The sequence below is a fragment of the Spermophilus citellus genome (genome assembly GCF_964194105.1).
Source record: "Spermophilus citellus genome assembly, chromosome: 11".
In the NCBI taxonomy this organism is placed as follows: Eukaryota; Metazoa; Chordata; class Mammalia; order Rodentia; family Sciuridae; genus Spermophilus; species Spermophilus citellus.
The window spans coordinates 130,579,566-130,602,825 of NC_138192.1; the positions used below are offsets into that span (position 1 = coordinate 130,579,566).

The following is a 23,260-nucleotide window of genomic DNA, read 5'->3' on the forward strand; positions in this document are numbered from 1 at the left end:
TGAGCAAAGAGTCTCTGGTGCTATGAAGAGAAAGTCTGGGTTTTACTTTGAACAAATTCTAAAATGTAATGTTTATTGAGGTTTGCCTTTTAATCCTTCCAGATGACAAAGTCCCAATCCATTGCCTAGTAATTCTGTTATTAAAGTCACATTGTGATACAGGGCATGATGCTCCTAGGAGGCAAAGATAATAAACCTTGAGAACATATAAGTCGTGTAGTTCAACAGATGTTATTCATTAATCAAGTCTCCTCTGAGTTAATGATTGACAGCAGGCATAATACATTTTCACAAATTGATGAGCACACCCACATGAATTGTTCTGGTATCTAAGTACCTGGACTTCTTCTGCCTACTGTATCCCTTGAGCTTTGTGTCCAAGTAGCTGGATTGTTGGGGGCTCAGCTATCCCATGGCTCCTGCTCTTTTGCCTGCTGCCCTTCCTTTGTGTGTGAGTTTGCTGCTGGCATCTGGCTCTGCCCAGGCAGGCAAGCTGCTGGTGGTGCCCATGGATGGCAGCCACTGGTTTACCATGCGGTCAGTTGTGGAGAAACTTGTCCACAGAGGACATGAGGTGGTTGCTGTCATGCCAGAGGTGAGTTGGCAACTGGGACAGTCACTGAATTTTACGGTGAAGACGTATTCAACTTCTTACACTCTGGAGGACTTGGACAGAGAATTCAAGATTTTTGCTGACATTCAGTGGAAAACTACAGAAAAAAGTATGTATGGTCTGGCAATGGGTCCATCCAAAGCATTTTTTGACATCACTTTTTCACGGTGTAGGAGTTTGTTTAATGACAAGAAGCTAGTGGAATACTTAAAGGAAAGCGCTTTTGATGCAGTGTTTTTGGATCCTTTTGATGTGTGTGGCTTAGTTGTTGCCAAATACTTTTCACTTCCATCCGTGGTCTTTACCAGGGGAGTGTTTTGCTATTACCTTGAAGATGGTGCACAGTGCCCCAGTCCTCTGTCTTATGTTCCCAGATTTTTCTCGAAGTCCTCAGATGTTTTGAGTTTCATGGAGAGAGTAAGGAATCATCTAATATACTTGGAAGAACATTTATTTTGCCCTTATTTTTTCCAAACTGCCTTGGAAGTTGCCTCTGAATCTCTCCCAACACCTGTCACAATAGGTGATCTCTTCAGCCAAGTATCTATTTGGTTGTTAAGAACTGACTTTGTTTTGGAGTATCCCAGACCTGTGATGCCCAACATGATCTTCATTGGTGGAATCAACTGCCACCAGAGGAAGCCACTACCCAAGGTATGTTGTGTCTCCTTTAGCACACTGTGGAAAACCTGGCTTTGGGCGTTAAGAAAGAACCCTTACTGAGCTGTGATTCCTTTAATATCCATCGTATCTGGCATTTCTTCCTGGGTTAACAATTGTTTGGTGCCTGTTCATTAAGTGTGGGTTAGCAAATTCTATAAAGCTGGACTCATTGATATTTATACCTATTTTATACCTATTTTATTCAATAATATACCTATTATTTTTTTATATACCTATTATTTTATACCTATTTTATTCAATAATATACCTATTATATTATTATATACCTATTATTTTATACCTATTTTATTCAATAATATCTAATAGTGAAGTGTATAAGAGTTCTTTTTTTAAATTCATTTTTTTTTGTACATGAGTTCTTTACCTTGCATTTTCACTTGGCAATGTATTGTAGTCATGTTCTCCATTCATTACTTACAAAGTTAACTTGTTCATTTAGTAATTGCATTGAAAGCTTTAAGGACCTTTTTCTTTTGAACCCACCAATGGTGATAGATATTTAAAGGTTTTTTCTGCTTTTTGCCTCTTTGAAGAAGACTGCAGTAACCATTCTGAAGTATTCTCTTTCCACTCTTGTGTTTCCCTACTTTTGCTGTTTTCTTTGTATCCTAGGAGTGTCTTAGGGGTAGAGCTGTTGGTTAGTTGCTGTGCTCATGTTATGCTTAACTAACCTTCAGAGTCTTGAGCAACCCCTCCTCTTTGATCAGCAGTGTATGGGAGCTGTAGCGTTTACATACCTTCTAAGCTCCAGATGTTATAATTTTAAGTTTTGTTAATTTTATGGATGGAATATCAAGCTTTGGATTTTGCTTTCTCTTACCATAGTATGTTAGGCATTTGCATTTCTTGGGATTTTACTATTCACATTTGTTAGCCATTTTTAATATGGCTATCTGTCTTTTTAGAACTAGTTTCTTTAATTCTCTATTTGGATATTAATCCAGCTTTTTAGTATGTGGTATGAATAAATTTTTTGGAGCTGTTCTTTATGTTTGTCATGTAGGATTTTTGATTTCGGGAGTCAAACTGATAAAGGTTTTCTTTAAGAGTTCAGGATCCCAATTTGTTTGTGTCTTTCCTTACCTGAGATGTAGAAACATTTTTGCACATCGTTTTATTTTTTTCAACTCTTCCAGTGTTGCTGTTTTCTTTTTGCAAAAAGACCTTTAAGTACACTGTCGAAACATCTAATTGTATTAGTTTTCTCTAAGGATAGTCCTGTGTCCCAACTTCTTTTGGTCGTAATTCTGTTCTTCATTTGTTGTGTGTGTGTGTGTGTGTGTGTGTGTCTATTTATGTGGCACGAATGTGGCCCTGTGTTATTAGGAACATAGCACAGCTCTTTTATATGTGCTATGAATATTTTTCCAATTGGTTAACTCTTCCGTATAATTTTCTCTACTTCAACCTTTTAGGTTTTTCCAAATCTGACTCATGGACACATTATTTCCAGATTATGTTTTGTTGCTTTTTGTTCTCCAGTGTTAAGAGCATTTTTCATTTTGTTATATAATAGTCTACTATCAGCACTCACTTTAATACTAATTCCATTATCTGTCACGTTAATTACTCTATATACATATTATTGTAATTTTCTGTGTGCTGGTGTGTGCTCAGAACTGTTTTATTCCACTGCCTCATTTTTCCGTTTATGCTGCAGAATGTGTTTTGATTAAGAAGATTTGAATACTTGGGTGGACAAGGCTTATAGGCCTATTCATATTTCTAATTTATCATGTGATTCTCATAACGTGTTCTTTTTTTTATAAAATTTAAAGTCATTTTGTTGAGCTCTGAAAAATGAAAGTAATTATGACGTTTCAGTGAATATTACATTACATATTTTCACTTATGTGAGAAAGATTGAAAAGTTTAGTTTTTCTTTTTTCACTCAAGAATATGTATTTATTTTTACTTGTGCATATGTCTTTTAAAATATCTATCAGGTACTTTATTTACATAACATCTTTTTTCTTAAAATTGTTTAGTCATTTTTTGAGAAAAGGCAATTTTCATTTTCTGAAGTTTAAAGAACAATTTTTTGCAACTTTATGTCCAGCTTATTCCTATTTTTTCTTTTTCAGTTCCAATATTTATTATCTGTGTAATACCATGTATATTTATTGGACCCAATACCTGAAAAACACTGTGATTTAGGCAGTTTAAAGTGGGATTCAATTCTTTGCAACTGAAAAGGTCTTGATGAATACAAAAGTAGTGTAACTAGATTATAGTGGAGCAGGCTATGTTATCTCAGTGTATGATTTTATTAGGGATGGACTATGGGTGTTTCATCTGTTGCATGTTCAGTAGAGTTTGTAACAGTTCCATTCTCTTATATATTCACAGGTATTTAGTAAAAGTCTCCTTTTAGCCAACTGATGGGATAGTGAAAGAATTCTCATTCTAAAAGGATGGGAGACTACAGTGTTAGGGGTGTGAAAACCATACACAGCTTTCTGCATTTGGCAGGGTTTTTTTTTTTTTTTTTTTTAAGATTTTCTTTGACCAGCTGGTAGAAACACAATATAATGCTCCTTGTAAAAGGCTGGGAGGCGACAGTTGTAGGTGAGTCAAAGCCAGGCATGGTTTCCTGCTCTTGCTAAGACCAAGCAAGGAGATGCATGTGGCAGGACCATAAAAAGCTGATCCATTTAAAAGCTCTCTCCCCTTTGTCCTAGATCAGTACAGTTCCAAGCAACACCCAGGCCCTTTGCATGCCCTGTCCTCCACCCTAGATTTCCTGAATGAACACTGAGATTGACATGGCCCATGGTGTCACCAGAGTGGCTTAGAGATACAGAGCTGCATAGGATTTTATATCACCATCAAATAGAAATGTCTATAAAATATGGAACATATGGAACTTCACAGAGTTTTTAATATGCTTGGTTTATACAATACACTTATAGTTTTAAAGAGTAAATAAAATATTTGGTTTTATATGTGCATAGAAGATGTGTGTGTGTGCACGAGTTTTCACATATTGGAAGATTATGTATTCATGTATCATTTATGAATATAACATAAAGCAAAATTTTCAGAGGGCCCTTTGATTAAGATCCTGGGTACAGCACATGTACAAGTGTAAACTTTCATCCAAAGAGCTATGAAATGTGTGTGTTTCTGCATCCTTGTTTCAGAGGAGTAGGTGTCTCTCAGGAAAGCATTCAGTGTTTGTATTGCTGGAGGAGAGGGGTCATGGTCTGAACTGCATCTGTCTAGTGAAAAGGAGCATTGGTGATTGAATGTGTGATTGTGTACCTATGTTTGTGTGTGTGTCAAGGGCATGGGTTTGTGTGCCTTGTTCAAGTGCCACGGAGGGAATTTTAACGATGGCATCTTATAACCCAAAATCCAAGAGTCTCTTCAGAGGAATTGCATTGGTGTGACTGAACACTTGAGAGCTCATAGATCATCATTCAGGAGAACTAAAGTAGTTTTAATGGGAAAAATAATCACTTCTAGTCTTTTGCATTTATTGGTGAGTTTCATTAGAATTGATGACTGGGGTCCTTCTCTATACTTTCAGGGCACTTTTAGCTCTGGTGAACTGGGGCTGGGATATAGTTACACCATCATAAAAGGTTTGTGCTTCCCTGATTTCTCTCATATTCTGGCTCTATTCCCCAAATCCAGTTTTAAATATAGCTATTCATGTGTAAATCCCTAGCTTCTTGTGAGATAATATTTTTCAACTTTTTACCGAAGTTTTCAAACATACACAAAGGAGAGACTCTATTGTGTTGAACTCTCTTATATCTATCCTTAAGTAAAATAATTTTCAATATTTTTGCAATATATTATTTTCTCTGATAATTCATTTGTATGCTTTTCTTCTTTCTTTAAAAACCACTTAGACTGACATTTTTGTAAAGGAAATTCACGACAACCTAAAACTCATGTAGTAGAAAAAACTGAAATATATTATTAAAATATCATTATTGCACAGCAACATCAATAGTTCTTGCATACACTCTAATTTCCAGAGCACAAATAAATTGCCTCTTGCACACAAACAGGATACTATTGAGAATCCTGATGTAAATCCACATACATTCAGTTGTTTTTTAATTGATTTTTTAAAAAAATTAATGACAGTGAAATACCATTGGGATTTTGATCAGAATTGCATTAAATCTGTATTGTGCTTTTGGTAGTATGGTCATTTTGATAATATAATTCTGCCTACCCAAGAGCAAGGTAGATCTTTCCATCTTCTAAGGTCTTCTTTGATTTCTCTCTTTAGGGTTCTGTAGTTTTCGTTGTATAGATCTTTTACCTCTTTCGTTAAGTTGAATCCCAGGTATCTTAATTTTTTGAAGTTATTGTAAATGGGGTCGTTTTCTTCATTTTCCTTTCTGAGGATTTGTCACTGATATACAGAAATGCCTTTGATTGATGGGTGTTGATTTTATATCCTGATACTTTGCTGAATTCATTTACTAGTTTTAGAAGTTTTCTGGTGGAACTTTTTGGGTCTTCTAGGTATAGAATCATATCATCAGCAAATAGTGCTAATTTAAGTTCTTCTTTTTCTATACATATCTCTTTAATTTCTTTCATCTGTCTAATTGCTCTAGCCAGCATTTCAAGAACTGTGTTGAATAGAAGTGGTGAAAGAGGGCATCCCTGTCTTGTTCCAGTCTTTAGAGGGAATGCCTTTAATTTTTCTTCATTTAGGATGATGCTGGCCCGAGGCTTAGCGTAGATAGCCTTTATGATGTTGTGATATGTTCCTCTTATCCCTAGTTTTTCTAGTGTTTTGAACATGAAAGGGTGCTGTATTTTGTCAAATGCGTTTTCTGCATCTATTGAGATGATCATATGATTCTTATCTTTGAGTCTATTGAAGTGATGAATTACATTTATTGATTTTTGTATGTAGAACCAACCTTGCATCCCTGGGATGAAACCCACTTGATCATGGTGCACAATCTTTTTGATATGTTATTGTTTTCAATTTGCCAGAATTTTACTGAGAATTTTTGCATCTATTTTTATAAGAGATATTAGTCTGGAGTTTTCTTTCTTTGATGTATCTTTGCCTGGTTTTGGGATCAGGGTAATATTGGCCTCATAGAATGAATTTGAAAGTACTGCCTCTTTCTGTGTTTCCTGAAATAAATTGTGGAGAAAGCAATCATGAAAGTTATCTGGAAAAATAAGAGACCCAGAATAGCTAAAGCAATCCTTAGCAGGAAGAGTGAAGCAGGTGTCATCACTCTACCAGACTTTTAACTATATTACAGAACCACAGTAACAAAAACATCATGGTATTCACACCAAACCAGACTGGTAGACCAATGGTACAGAATAGAGGACTCAGAGACTACCCCACAAAACTATAATTATCTTATATTAGACAAAGTTGCCAAGAACATGCATTGGACAAAAGGTAGCCTCTTCAACAAATGGTACTGGGAAAACTGGAAATCTATATGTGACAAAATGAAATTAAACCCGTATCTCTCACGATGTACAAAACTCAACTCAAAGTGGATCAAGGACCTAGGAATTAAACCAGTGACTCTGTATCAAATAGAAGAAAAAGTTGGCCCTAATCTTCATCATGTGGAATTAGGTTCCAACTATCTTAATAAGATCCCTATAGTGCAAGAATTAAAACCAAGAATCAATAAATGGGATGAAATCAAGCTAAAAAGTTTCTTCCCAGCAAAAGAAACAATCTGTGAGGTGAACAGAGAGCCTACACCCTGTGAGCAAATTCTTACCCATCACACATGAGATAAATCACTAATCTCTAGGGTATATAAAGAACTCAAAATGCAAAGCACCAAAAATCCAAATAACCCAATCAACAATGGGCCAAGTATTTGTTGATTGTATATCTTCTTTTCAGAAGAAGATATACAATCAACAAATACTTGAAAAATTTTCATCATCTCTAGCAATTAGAGAAATATAAATCAAAACAGAGTGAGATATCATCTGACTCCAGTCAGAATGGCAGCTATTATGAAGACAAACAACAATAAGTGTTGGCAAGGATGTGGGGAAAAGGGCACATTCCTACATTGCTGGTGGGACTGAAAATTAGTGCAACCAATATGGAAAGCAGTAAGGAGATTCCTTGGAAAACTGGGAATGGAACAACTATTTGACCCAGCTATCCTTCTCCTTGGTTTATACTTCAAAGACATAAAAACAGCACACTACAGGGACACAGCCACATCCCTGTCTATAGCAGCACAATTCACAATAGCTAAACTGTGGAGCCAACCTAGATGCCCTTCAGTGGATGAATGGATTAAAAAAATGTGGCATATATACACAAAGGAATATTACTCAGTAATAAAAGAGAAAAATTCATGCCATTTGCAGGTAAATGGATGGCAATGGAGAAGATAATGCTAAGTGAAGTTAGCCAATCCCCAAAAAACAAATGCTGAATGTTTTCTCTGATAAAAGGAAGCTGAGTCAGTGGGGTAGGGAGGGGGAGCATGGGAGGAATTGATGAACTCTAGATAGTGCAGAGGAATGGGAGGGAAAAGGAGGGGCAGGGGATTAGTAAAGATGGTGGAATATGATGGACATCATCATCCAAAATACATGTATGAAGACACAAATTGGTGTCAACATACTTTATACACAACCAGAGATGTGGAAAATTGTGCTTTATACATGTAATAAGAATTGAAATGCATTCCGCTGTCATTAATTTAAAAAAACAAAAAAATCAATAATCAAAGAAAAAAGGACAGCAGAATGCATTACAATTCTTATCACACATATACAGCATGATTTTTCATATCTCTGGTTGTATATAAAGTATGTTGACTCCAATTCAGTGCTAGACCCCTGAAGAGGAAAAAACAGTTTCTTCAACAGATTCTGCTGAGACAGGAATGATCTTGGACCCTTAGGCAACACCATGTATACAAATTAACTTAAAGTGTATCATAGTACATTAACAGGAAAACGACAACCATAAAAGTCCTAGAAGAAAGCACTGGATTTGGCGATGGTTTCTCAGACATGACACCAAAAGCAAAAGTAAGAGCAACAATAAATATGGATACTTTGCAGTTTGCAAAAATGAAAAAGTTTTGAGAATCAAATATCATACCCTAGAGAGTAGAATGGAGACCCACAGAAGAGCAGAAAATACAAATCGTGTGTATTGATAATGTTCTAGTCTCTAAAACAATCAAAGAATCTAATAGTTTAATTAAGAAAAGACCAAAGACCTTGAGTAGACGTTTCTCCAAATAGATTATAGAAGTGTATAACAAATATAAGGAAAGTTGCTCAGGAACAGAGAAATGCAAGAAGAAATTATGTTGCAGTTAAAAATCCTATTATGATGAAAACACTATAAAATCCAAAATATCAAATTAGAATCGAAACCAAGTTAAAGTAAATGTTGAGGATTTGGAGAAATTAGAACCCTCCTGGATTGCTGGAAGGCATGTAATATGGTAGAGCCACTGTGGAAGCAGTTGGAGGTTCCCTAGTTGGTGAGACACAGAAATGCCATCTGACCCAGAAAGTTCACTCCCAAGATTATGCCCCCAGATTCAAAGCAGGTACCAAAATACATACTGGCATGAATGTTCATGGAAGCATCATTCAAAGCAGTGAAAAGGCAAAACAACCCACCAATATCTTGGTGGATGAACAGATTAAAAACATGATGCATTCAAACAAGAGAACCACATTAACCGGCATTCACCTGCAAAGAGAAAAGAAATATGGATACAAGCTACAAAATATACAAAACTTGCAAACACCTGAAGTGAGGGGTCAAACACCAAAGGCCACAAATGTATCATCCATCTCATTTATACAATACCCAGAATAGGCAAGTTCAGAGAGACAGCAGAGACTGAGGGGGCAGGGAATGGGAGTCACTGCTTCAAAGGATTTTTTTGGGGTGATGAGAATCTAGAACTGGGGTGTGGTGGTTCACAGCATCATGACTGTCCAGAAAGACACAGAATTCTTCACTTTAAAATCCCTAAGACAGGGCTGGAGATGTGGCTCAAGTGGTAGCGTGCTTGCCTAGCATGCGTGAGGCACTGGGTTTGATTCTGTGTCCACCTAAAACAAAAAAATAAATATTTAAAATAAAATAAAATAAAATCACGAAAACAGTGAATGTTTTGCCAAGGGTATTTTACCCCAGTGTGTTGTGAGGACCTGCAGGGTATGTTGGCCCCTTCTCCCGTAGACTTTGCTAGATATTTTGGCGGTGGGGCAGGTGGCGAGGCAAGGGTGGTTGGGAAGAGGTTGTTGCCACTGGGTAATTTAGATGATGATTTGGACATTTGACCCTTGAAGGGACTGTAGCTATGCACAGCATCTTGTCTGTTAGCACGTCCCATTCAAAGAGCATCATGAAATTAAATTGTTAGCATCAGTGCTTCTCAAGATTTGAAATGAAGGAACAGTAGGAAAAATGCAAGAAACATGGATGCTTAATTTTATGAAAGGTAAGAGGAATTCTAGAAATTGGAATATAGCAAAGACATAAAAAATAAAAAGCAAGACCCCTTAGGAGGGGCTTGCGTGGCAAGGCAGCATCAATTTTTGTGAGTGTCTAGTGTTGCAGTGTTTGCCCTGGTACCTGTGGGTGGGCAGAGCACTGAGCCAGCAGTGTGAGATGGACAGCTGCCTTGAGTGGCACCATTTTAGACCCAAGCAGAGGGTTTGCGTGACCGAGGTCTAGTGAGGAATAAACGTGACGAGAGTCCCTGGTTAAATTCGTGGATACCCTGTCACATGTCCTGAATGACTAGCAGACACCAGGACTAAGTCCAGCATCAGCTGTGTGTTTTCCTTGTTACTCTGTTTGGGAACATGGTGTTGAGTCTCTCCTGCACATAGGTGACAACTCACAGTGGTTGTCCTGAAATGTTCCCAGATTTCCACAGACATTAGAAGTCCTGAGTCACAGGGGACCCTTTAGTTCCCAGCAAGGGGGACACCTGGTCATTGTTACAGGAGCCACTAAAGCTGGCCATCATCATCAGGAAGCTCGGTGACAAGAAGCCTTCAGGGAATCATCACTCTTCCACCTTTTGCTCTAAGTGGTGACGAGTTCCTCCCAAGCAGACACCAGCCCAGGAAATAGAGTCATCTTGTCCTGGAGATATTGGCAGAAGGGAGAGCAACGGACCCCAGGTGGCCCAAGAGTCTGGGTTTCACCACTTCTTCCCTCCTCAGGAGGGGGCTGGTCATCACACTGACGGTGTCCCTGAGGCAGAGTTGCTTCTGTCACCTCAGCGGGCCTGCAGCCCAGTCTCCTGTACTCCCAGCTCTGTGGAGGCCTCCAGCATGCAAAAGCAGGCAGAGGGGAGTTGCCTCCCAGGGCCTGAATTTCCTTGCTAGGCTTCCATTAAGGCAGCAGGAACCTGAGAAGATCAATGTGGGAAAGGTGAGATGTGGACACCCGAGTCTCGATTGGTTGGCCCCATTGCTTCTGGGCCTGTGGTGAGGAAGCACATTATGTGGGGAGCATGTGGTGGTACAGCGCTGTTCACCTGGTGGCCACTGGGCCATGAAAGAAAGGTAGGGAAGGCTGGGGCCCAACTGTCCTGTCAAGGGCAGATCCTCCAAGACACAAAGACCTCCCAGTAGACCCCACTCTTGAAGTTTCCCCCACATGAAGTGGTGCCACACTAGGGACCAGTCCTCAAACACATGGGCCTTTGGGGGCATTCCAGCTCTAGCCTAGAGCACCTTCTGTATGCAGTCTGTTTAGGGGGAGACCAGCTCTTCCACATCCCTCTGTGGATCCTGCTTTACCTCTTACTCATAGTAAACATCGTCACTTTGGCCGTCTCTAGTCCTCGACCCATGCAAACTGGGTTTAAGCGGGTGGCTGCAACATTAAGCTGAAAAAGCAACAGCAAAAGCCACACAACACAGAGATGATTTTCAAATCAGGGGTGGGGAGGGTTTTTCGACCTTCAGGGTCAGCTTCCATGCTGGAAAAAGCGCTGGAAAGAGAGCCTGAGCTCACTCCCTTTGTTTTATAGTGGGGACATCAGAGGCAGGAATAAGGTTTCCAGGATGGAGTCTTTCTTTGTGATGTCTTGTGGTCAGCAGACTGATTGACATCTTGGCAAGTCACACCCATCTCAGGTGCTGTTCAGGGTCTTAGGCAGAGCTAGAGGAGGAGGCTCACCTGCATCACGTGATCAGTCCCTGACAGGGAGTTCCCAGTGCCAGGCCTATCCCCTCATTTGGCTACTATGCACAATATTCCACACACACATCCCATGGATGGCTCGTGACAGCCGTCCAGTCTCTAAGATGGGTGAAGAAACATGCGGCAGACCTTGAGGATCCTTCCAGGGAGCACCTCAATTGTTTTCTTTCCTGTGATTCTTTGGTAACAGGTAGCCCAGGTGGAGTCTCCACTTACCTTAGTGCCTACCTGTCTTCATCTCTCTGAATCCTGGCATCAGAGGCTTATGTGCAGCTTGCTGGTGTTTCTGCTCATTAGCTTCTCTCATCTTCAGTGTATGCTGAGAGCATGACACAGACTTCCAAGTAGCACATTACATTAAAGAAAAGCATGCATAAACTTGAACTAAGGGGTGCAATATCAAATAGTGAGGGGAGTGCTATCAAATCAAAACAGAGGATAATACTAGTGAAATGAGAAAAAAACTAGCATTAAGCAATCTGAAGTTAGCCTTTTTTAAGGTGTTTGAGATGGAGGGATTTCTTGCTGGGTCTTCTAGCTCTGGATTACAGCAGGTATTGGGAGGCATAGTGGATACTCAAACCTCAGCTGTGTTACCTGTGTGTCTCTGGGCACAGAGAAAGCAACAGCATCAAACCTTTCAGCTGTATATTTAGTTCTTCCCTGCCCATGTGCTGCGCCGGTGGTGGTAATGGTGTTCCCCTCGGTGGAATGGGCTGGCTGAGTACTATATGCCAAAAAAATAGAGTGATGAAAGAAACCAACAGAATACAGGAAATATTTTTTAAAATTGGGACAGGATGGGCTAGCCGATCACATGGATCGAGCTTCCACACTAAAAAGAAGAAAATGGAGCCTGCGCTTGCTTTCCTTTTATGGGAGGACATCGAAGGCCTTCCATAGAATGTTCTTTACCCAGTGCAGTCGAGTCCAGTACAACTAACTGTGCGTGTGTTCTTTCTCTGTGCAGGGCATGGTGTGGGTCCTGTGGGAGGAGGGTGAGAACATGAAGAATGTCTGTCCTGTGCGACAGGAGTGCTCAGTGGAGTGTGGGACACAAGCACACTGATCCCTGAAGGAGGGCCATGGGTCGTGGGCCCATGGCAGAGGTGTGAATCTCTGGCCATACCTGAAATCATTCAGAAAGCCAGAGGCATCAGCATTATGGTGAGGCCAGCACTGAGTAGGTGATGACCTACTGCTCTGGAGGTGTCAAGGGAAAGTGAGCTACCAAAGATGGTAGCCACAGAGGATCAAATCTCTGGAATGAGGATGGGAATGGGAATGGAAAAGACAGTAGAATGAATCAGAAGTAACTTTCCTATGTTCAAATATGAATACATGACCAGTGTGCTCCACATCATGTACAACCACAAGAAAGAAGTTATACTCCATGTGTGTATGATTGTCAAAATATGTTCTACTGTCACCTATAATTAAAAAAAAAAAACCAAGTAAGAAAAACGCTATTATAATTCTAACCTATACCCTAAACCTAACCCTACATATTGGCAAATATATACGTGTGTGTGTTTTGTGTGTGTGTGTGTGTGTATGTGTATATACTCATTTACACAAATATATGTATCCAAACTCAAAGGGTAAACCTAATGTTAATTGTATACTTACACCTGAGCATAACCATAAAACAAATTCCTGTCATGGTCCACGGTGCTCTGAATGCTACTGTACCATTTTAGAGGCCTCAGAAGGTTTGGAAATGGATCATGAAACCTGGGTTAAACAGAACAGGAAGTGTAGAAAGGTTGATCCAGGGCAGTTTTGTTTGTGAATAAAGCTCCTGCCACTGAGGAGGACTGAGGACCTTCAGTGTTTTCTTTGAAGCTGGGTTGCCAATATGTTTCTGAGAAAAGAGCCTTTGGCAATCTGAAGATAAAACCAAATTTTGCTTCTGGAAAAAATACCCCAATTCAGCCTCTATTCATATTTACTTTCCTTTCATCTTTTTGAGTTGTAAAGTCCAAAGTCATTGCTCTATATTGTGTTTCTTTTCTCACATTGCTGTATGAGGTGTGATTCTCCCCTGACATTATGATAAGCTATTCTTCTCTGGAAAGGATACCCATTAGGTATGTAGACACAGGTCACTCATTAATCATTGCTTATCTGAGTAAATCATTGGCAGTGTATAAATATCTTTACGAATTGATGAATGCAGGATTACTGCTGTACATAAAATGCTTGTACTTCTGCCTGTTGTGGTTTTGAGATTTGTGTCCAAGCTGCTGGATTGCGGGAGCTCAGCTATCCCATGGCTCCTGGACTTTTGCCTGCTGCCCTTCCTCTGTGTTTGTGTCTGCTGCTGGTATCTGGCTCTGCCCAGGCAGGCAAGCTGCTGGTGGTGCCCATGGATGGCATCCACTGGTTTACCATGCGGTCAGTTGTGGAGACACTAGTCCACAGAGGACATGAGGTGGTTGCTGTCATGCCAAAGGTGAGTTGGCAACTGGGACAGACATTGAATTTTACCATGAAGACTTATTTAACTTCTTACACTATGGAGGAGTTGCAACATATGTTCAAAGTTTTCGCTGAGACTCAAATGAAAAATCTGGACAATAGAGTGCCGGGGATCCCAAAAGCCAACGGTGTGACCCCGGAGATCCAGGCTGTCTGATACGCACGGCCTGCCCCGAGGCTACAGAAGGCGTGGCGCCGCAGAGAAGGGGTTAACCAGTCAGCAGGGAATTAAGTGGCTGCGACACGGTGGTATCCCACCAGCCAAACCCAAGCCCGCACTGACCCCCGGGCTGAGTTCGGGATTGCAGTCGGGGAAGGAAGCCGGTAAGGCCCCGCCCCCCACAAGGGACACTCCGCTAAGGCAAACAGCGGCCACCATCTTAGAGGGCTGAAGTACCCACCGCCACTCTCCGACAGATTGCAGCAACAAAACAGGTGTGTGTGACCCAGCCCAGCCCCCTAACTTAGGGGGATTTCGCATAAAATCTCTCCTAGCTTTTCAGGGGGAGGCAGTATCAGAGTGAGCCTGCATAAAGACTAAAGGGGAGCTAGAGGCACCTGACGCTCAACACCCCCTCCCATCAGTGGACAAAACAAAAGCTGCCTAGCCAGCGCTGGGGGAGGGGCAAGCAGAAAAAATCAAAACCATAGAGTGCCGGGGATCCCAAAAGCCAACGGTGTGACCCCGGAGATCCAGGCTGTCTGATACGCGCGGCCTGCCCCGAGGCTACAGAAGGCGTGGCGCCGCAGAGAAGGGGTTAACCAGTCAGCAGGGAATTAAGTGGCTGCGACACGGTGGTATCCCACCAGCCAAGCCCAAGCCCGCACTGACCCCCGGGCTGAGTTCGGGATTGCAGTCGGGGAAGGAAGCCGGTAAGGCCCCGCCCCCCACAAGGGACACTCCGCTAAGGCAAACAGCGGCCACCATCTTAGAGGGCTGAAGTACCCACCGCCACTCTCCGACAGATTGCAGCAACAAAACAGATTGCAACAAAACAGGCCCAGAGTATAGCTTGAACTGCCGAGAACCATCACTGAGGGGAAATCTGGTCTAGCAGGAGAACCCAAGCCTAGCAGGAGAGAACAGGAGACTAGAGGCAAGGCTCTCGTGACTGGGCAGCTGTAAACTGCAGGCCCGCCGGCGACAGTTCATCCACTGCCAGGGTAACTGGGCGGTAGGAGAACGCCCTCCCGCTGGCGATGGATCACCTGCCCACGGCCTGAGATACTGGGCGGCGGGAGTCTGCCTGCCTGCCACGACCGGGTGCTGAAACCAAACAGAGACAGTCCAGTCACCCCCCCCCCCATTAGGGCACCCCGGCAAGGAGACTGGGGCCCGTCATAGCAGAGTAGTGTCGTCACTGGAGCTCGGACGTCGGAATTCCTTCCCAGCAGAACCCACGTTAGCAGGCATAGTTCAACAACACAAAGGAGAGACATCAGAATAATACAGAAACAAAACAAATCTATAGAAGAGAGCAGAAACACGACAATCAAAAAGAACTGGAAAGTAACGTGGACAACATGAGAAAACAAGGGAAAAAAGGATTTCAAACAATGCAAGACAACTCAATTCTACAAGAGGACATAGAAACTTCAGAAACAGGGATATGGAAAGAACTCAGGGGATACCTAACTCGAATGGAAAGGAATATTAGAGAAGACATGAGACAGCAAGTCCAAGAAATAAAAGTATATTTTGAAAATGAATTAAACAAACAAATTCAAATGGCAAAGAACGAGATCTACCAGGAGATAGAGATCTTAAAAAAAAATCAAACAATAATCCTAGAATTGCAGGAAACTATAAGCCAAATTAAAAACTCAAACGAGAATATTACAAATAGACTTGATCAAGTAGAAGTCAGAACATCAGATAATGAAGACAAGGTTTATCAACTTGAAAAGAATATAGTCAACACAGAAAAGATGCTTAAATCCCACGAACAATCTATTCAAGAGTTATGGGATGTCATAAAAAAACCAAATCTGAGAGTCATAGGGATAGAAGAAGGCACAGAGTTTCAAACCAAAGGAATGGACAACATATTAAATGAAATAATTCTAGAAAACTTCCCAGAGATGAAAGATGGAATGGATTGCCAAATCCTGGAAGCCTACAGGACCCCAAACATTCAAAACCATAATAGACCAACCCCAAGACATATAATTATGAAGATAGCCAACATACAGAACAAGGAGAGAATATTAAAAGCTACGAGAGAAAAGAGGCAGATTACTTTCAGGGGTAAACCAATTAGGTTAACGACCGATTTCTCATCACAAACTTTGAAAGCGAGAAGATCCTGGAATAATGTATTTCAAACGCTGAAAAATAATGGATTCCAACCAAGAATACTATATCCAGCAAAAATGAGCTTCAAATTTGACAATGAAATTAAAATCTTTCATGATAAACAAAAGCTAAAAGAATTTGCAGCAAGAAAACCAGCTCTGCAAAGCATTTTGAACAAAACACTACAAGAAGAGGATTTGATAAATAGTGCCCAAAACTAACAGCAGGAGGTATCTCAGTAAAGGGGGAGGAAAACAACCAAAAAGCAAAACTAGCCAAACTAAAATAAATAAATAAAGAAGCATGACTGGAAATACAAATCATATCTCAATTGTAACCTTAAATGTTAATGGCCTAAATTCACCAATCAAGAGACATAGGCTAGTAACCTGGATCAAAAAAACAAATCCAACAATATGCTGCCTTCAGGAGACTCATATGATAGGAAAAGATATACACAGGCTGAAGGTAAAAGGTTGGGAAAAATCATACCACTCATATGGCCCTCGGAAGCAAGCAGGAGTGGCCATACTCATATCGAATAAAATCAACTTCAAACCTAAGTTAATCAAGAAGGATAAAGAAGGTCACTATATACTGTTAAAAGGAACCATCCACCAACAAGACATAACAATCATCAATTTGTATGCACCAAACAATGGAGCTGCAACGTTCATAAAACAAACTCTCCTCAAGTTCAAGAGTCAAATAGACCACAACACAATAATTATGGGTGACTTCAACACACCGCTCTCGCCATTAGACAGATCCTCTAGACAAAAGCTGAATAAAGAAACTATAGAACTCAACAGCACAATCAATAACCTAGACTTAACCGACATATATAGAATATATCAACCATCATCAAGTGGATACACGTTCTTCTCAGCAGCACATGGATCCTACTCAAAGATAGACCATATATTATGCCATAAGGCAACTCTTAGTAATTATAAGGGTGTGGAGATAATACCATGCACCATATCTGACCATAATGGAATGAAATTGGAAATCAATGATAAAAGAAGGAAGGAAAAATCATACATCACATGGAAAATGAACAATATATTATTGAATGATCAATGGGTTGTAGAAGACATAAAGGAGGAGATGAAAAAATTCTTAGAGTCAAATGACAACACAGACACAACATACCAGAATCTATGGGACACAATGAAAGCAGTTTTAAGAGGGAAATTCATTTCTTGGAGTTCTTACCTCAAAAAAAGAAAAAAACAACAGATAAATGAACTCACACAACACCTCAAAAACCTAGAAAAGGAAGAGCAAAACAACAGCAAATATAGTAGAAGACAAGAAATAATTAAAATTAGAGCAGAAATCAACGAAATTGAAACAAAAGAAACCATTGAAAAGATAGATAAAACTAAAAGTTGGTTCTTTGAAAAAATAAATAAGATAGACAAGCCCTTAGCCATGCTAACGAAAAGAAGAAGAGAGAGAACTCAAATTACTAACATACGGGATGAAAAAGGCAATATCACAACAGACACTACAGAAATACAGAAGATAATTAGAAAGTATTTTGAAACCCTATATTCCAATAAAATAGAAGATAATGAAGATATCGATAAATTTCTTAAGGCATATGATTTGCCCAGATTGAGACAGGAAGACACACACAATTTAAACAGACCAATAACAAAAGAAGAAATAGAAGAAGCCATCAAAAGACTACCAACTAAGAAAAGCCCTGGACCAGATGGCTATACAGCGGAGTTCTACAAAACCTTCAAAGAAGAATTAATACCAATACTTTTCAAGCTATTTCAAGAAATAGAAAAAGAAGGAGCTCTTCCAAATTCATTCTATGAGGCCAACATCACTTTGATCCCAAAACCAGACAAAGATACTTCAAAGAAAGAAAACTACAGACCAATATCTCTAATGAACTTGGATGCAAAAATTCTCAATAAAATTCTGGCGAATCGAATACAAAAACATATCAGAAAACTTGTGCACCATGATCAAGTAGGATTCATTCCTGGGATGCAAGGATGGTTCAATATACGGAAATCAATAAATGCTATTCACCACATCAATAGACTTAAAGACAAGAACCACATGATCATCTCGATGGATGCAGAAAAAGCATTTGACAAAGTACAGCATCCCTTTATGTTCAAAACACTAGAAAAACTAGGGATAACAGGAACTTACCTCAACATTGTAAAAGCTGTATATGCTAAACCTCAGGCTAGCATCATCCTAAACGGAGAAAAACTGAAGGCATTTCCTCTAAAATCTGGAACAAGACAGGGATGCCCTCTATCACCACTTCTATTCAATTTAGTTCTCGAAGTACTAGCCAGAGCAATTAGACAGACAAAAGAAATTAAAGGCATAAAAATAGGAAAAGAAGAAATTAAACTATCGCTATTTGCGGATGACATGATAATATACTTAACAGACCCAAAAGAGTCTACAAAGAAGCTGCTAGAGTTAATAAATGAATTCAGCAAAGTGGCAGGGTATAAAATCAACACGCATAAATCAAAGGCATTCCTGTATATCAGCAACAAAACCTCGGAAATGGAAATAAGGAAAACCACTCCATTCACAATATCCTCAAAGAAAATAAGATACTTGGGAATCAACCTAACAAAAGAGGTGAAAGATTTATACAATGAAAACTACAGAACCATAAAGAGAGAGATAGAAGAAGATTTCAGAAGATGGAAAAATGTACCCTGTTCATGGATAGGCAGAACTAACATCGTCAAAATGGCGATATTACCCAAACTTCTCTACAGGTTTAATGCGATGCCAATCAAAATCCCAATGGCATTTCTTGTAGAAATAGACAAAGCAATCATGAAATTCATATGGAAAAACAAAAGACCCAGAATAGCAAAAGCAATTCTAAGCAGGAAGTGTGAATCTGGAGGCATAGCGATACCAGAGGTCAAACTGTACTACAAAGCAATAGTAACAAAAACAGCATGGTACTGGTACCAAAACAGGTGGGTAGACCAATGGTACAGAATAGAAGACACAGAGACTAATCCACAAAGTTACAACTATCTTATATTTGATAAAGGGGCTAAAAGCATGCAATGGAGGAAGGATAGCATTTTCAACAAATGGTGCTGGGAAAATTGGAAATCCATATGCAACAAAATGAAATTGAATCCCTTTCTCTCGCCATCCACAAAAATTAACTCAAAATGGATCAGGGAGCTAGGTATCAAATCAGAGACACTGCGTCTGATAGAAGAAAAAGTTGGCTACGATCTACAAATTGTGGGGTCAGGCTCCAAATTCCTCAATAGGACACCCATAGCCCAAGAGTTAACAACAAGAATAAACAAATGGGACTTAATGAAACTAAAAAGTTTTTTCTCAGCAAGAGAAACAATAAAAGAGGTAAATAGAGAGCCTACATCCTGGGAACAAATCTTTACCCCCCACACCTCCGATAGAGCCCTAATATCCAGAATGTACAAAGAACTCAAAAAATTAAACAATAAGATAACAAATAACCCAATTAACAAATGGGCCAAGGACCTCAACAGACACTTCTCAGAGGAGGACATACAATCAATCAACAAGTACATGAAAAAATGCTCACCATCTCTAGCAATCAGAGAAATGCAAATCAAAACCACCCTAAGATACCATCTCACTCCAGTAAGATTGGCAGCCACTATGAAGTCAAACAACAACAAGTGTTGGCGGGGATGTGGGGAAAAGGGTACACTTGTACACTGCTGGTGGGACTGCAAAATGGTGAGGCCAATTTGGAAAGCAGTATGGAGATTCCTGGGAAAGCTGGGAATGGAACCACCATTTGACCCAGCTATCGCACTTCTCGGACTATTCCCTGAGGACCTTAAAAGAGCGCACTATAGGGATACGGCCACATCAATGATTATAGCGGCACAATTCACAATAGCTAGACTGTGGAACCAACCTAGATGCCCTTCAATTGATGAATGGATAAAAAAAATGTGGCATCTATACACAATGGAGTATTATGCAGCACTAAGAAATGACAAAATCATAGAATTTGCAGGGAAATGGATGGCATTAGAGCAGATTATGCTAAGCGAAGCTAGCCAAGCCCTAAAAAACAAATGCCAAATGTCTGCTTTGATATAAAGAGAAAAACTAAGAACAGAACATGAAGAAAGAGCATGAGGAAAAGACTACAGTAAACAAAGACGAATCGGGGGAGAGAAACGGAGAGAGAAGGGAAAGCATATGGAAATGGTAGGAGACCTTCAAGGATACATAAAATTATAAGAGGTTATGAGGGGCAAGGGGGAGGGAAAAAAAAAAAGGGAGAGAATTGAACAACAGCAGGGGAGGTAGAGAGGGAAGATGGGAGGGGAGGGGAGGGGAGGGGGGATAGTAGGGGATAGGAAAGGTAGCAGAATACAACAGTCACTAATATGGCATTATGTAAAAATGCGAATATGTAACAGATGTGATTCTGCAATCTGTATTTGGGGTGAAAATGGGAGTTCAAAGCACAATTTGAGTCTAATGTATGAAAGATGATATATCATGAACTATGTAATGCGATAAATAATCAGGGGGATAGGAAAGGTAGCAGAATACAACAGTCACTAATATGGCATTATGTAAAATTGTGGATGTGTAACTGACGTGATTCTGCAATCTGCATTTGGGGTAAAATTGGGAGTTCATAACCCATGTCAATCTAATGTATGAAATATAATATGTCAAGAGCTTTGTAATGTTGTGAACAACCAATAAAAAAAATGTAAAAAAAAAAAAAAGAAAAATCTGGACAAACGTTTATTGTCTACATTATTTGGTTCATCCAATGGTTTTTTTGAACTACATTTTACCCATTGTAGGAGTTTGTTTAATGACAAGAAGTTAGTAGAATACTTACAGGAGAGCTCTTTTGATGCAGTGTTTGTGGATGCTTTTGACGTGCATGTGTGGTCTAATTATTGCCAAGTATTTTCACTCCCATCTGTGGTCTTCACCAGGGGAGTGTTCTGCCATTACCTTGAAGAAGGTGCTCAGTGCCCCAGTCCTCTGTCCTACATTCCCAGATTTTTAATGAGGTTCTCAGATGCCATGACTTTTAAGCAGAGAGTAGAGAACCTTATAAGCCATTTAGCGGAGCGTTTATTTTGCTCATATTTCTTGAAAACCACCTTGGAAAGCGCCTCTGAAATTCTCCAAGCCCCTGTCACACCATATGATCTCTTCAGCCAAGTATCCATTTGGTTGCTGCGAACTGACTTTGTTTTAGACTATCCCAGACCTGTGATGCCCAACATGATCTTCATTGGTGGAATCAACTGCCACCAGGGGAAGCCACTGGCCAAGGTACGTGTGTCTCCCTTAGCACACTGAGGGAACCCTGGCTTTGGGCGTTAAGAAAGATTCTTTCCTGAGCTGTGATTCTTTATTAATATCCATTGTATTTGTAATTTTTTCCTGGGTTAACAATTGTTTTGTTTCTATTCATTAACTGTGGATTAGCAAGTTTTATAAAGCTGTCCTCATTGATATTTATGTGCATATCAGTAATGGGATTTGTGTCATTTCTCAGCTTAATCTCTAAATCTTCCACAGAAAAACCCCAAGAAACACCTGCAAGATATTCCTTTTAGCCAATTTTATAGGAAACTGTTCTGAGCAGTTTTTTATGCCTGCTTTCTTTTTTTTTGAAATTATTTTATATGTTTTCATGTATGTAAAGCAAACCTTACAAATATTTTATTAAGTAATATCTAATAATGGAGCTGCGGTTGTGGCTCAGCAGTAGAGTGCTCTCCTAGCATGTGCAAGATGCAGTGTGAGATCCTAAGTAGAGTGCTCGCCTAGCAGGTGCGAGGTGCTGTTTTCTATCCTAAGCATAACATAAAAATGGATAAATAAAAATAAAGGTTTTAAAATATAAATAAGTATATCTAATAATAAAGTGTACATGAGTTCTTTACCTTGTATTTCACTTGGCAATGTATTGTTGTCGTGCTCACAATCTAATACTTATAATGTGTTCATTTAGTAATTGCATTGAAAGCTTTAAACAGTTTTTCTTTTGAATCAACCAGTAGTGATAGATATTTAAACTTTTCCCACATCTTTGAACAAGACTGTAAACCACATTGTAAATGTGTAAAACGCATTCCTTTATTTTTTCTTCCACATCATGTTTTATTTTTTCAACTTTTCTAGAATATTTTCTGCCAGCTCTTGTGTTTCCCTATTCTTGCTGTTTTCCTTATATCTGAGGAACATCCTAGGAGTAGAGCTGCTGGTTAGATGCTATCTCATGTTATGTTTAAATAACTTTCGAGTCTTAAGGAACTCCCCTCTTTGATCAGCAGTGTATGAGAGCTGTTGCTTTTACATGCCCTCTCCAGCTCCAGATATTCAACCTTTAAGTTTAAGTTTTGTCAAATTTCTGGGCAAAACATTGAGTGTAACTGCTTTGGTTTTTGCTTTCTCTTTCCACAGATATGTTGAGCATTTGCATTTCTTCATAATTTCATGCTCACATTTGTTGGTCATTTTTAATGCGTCTGTCTTCTTACAACTAGTTCTTTAAATCTTCTATGTGAACATTAATCCCCCTTTAAAATATTTGCTATGAATAAATTTTCAGGAGCTGTTCTTCATCTTTTGCCATGGAGGATTTTCAATTTTGGGGAGTTAAATTGTAAAGGTTTTCTTTAAGAGATCTGGATCCCAACTCATTTATGTCTTTCCTGACCTGGAATGTAGAACCATTTTTCCACATCATGTTTTAATTTTTCAACTCTTCCAGTATTGCTATTTTTTTTCTTTTTGCCTTTAAATCCACAGTGCAAACATCTAATTTTATTTGTTGTGTCAACCGATAGCCTGATGTCCCAACTCCTTTTGATCCTTATTCCCTTCTTCATCCATTGCACTGAACTGCATATATATATATATATATATTTTATTTTCTATGCTCTTTGCATTTGTATCGGCACTCTCAGTTTTTTTCCACTGACTTATCTGCTTATTCGGCACT

At 39.6% G+C, this 23,260-nt stretch overlaps 1 pseudogene across 1 annotated transcript; it reads left to right on the forward strand.

Moving 5' to 3' along the window:
- The first annotated feature begins 412 nt into the window (after positions 1 to 412).
- On the forward strand, positions 413 to 22,728 carry LOC308630952 (UDP-glucuronosyltransferase 1A8-like; annotated as a pseudogene). The gene is made up of 3 exons: positions 413 to 722; positions 21,035 to 21,582; positions 22,720 to 22,728. The product of its transcript is annotated as a UDP-glucuronosyltransferase 1A8-like (transcript).
- Positions 22,729 to 23,260: the final 532 nt, after the last annotated feature.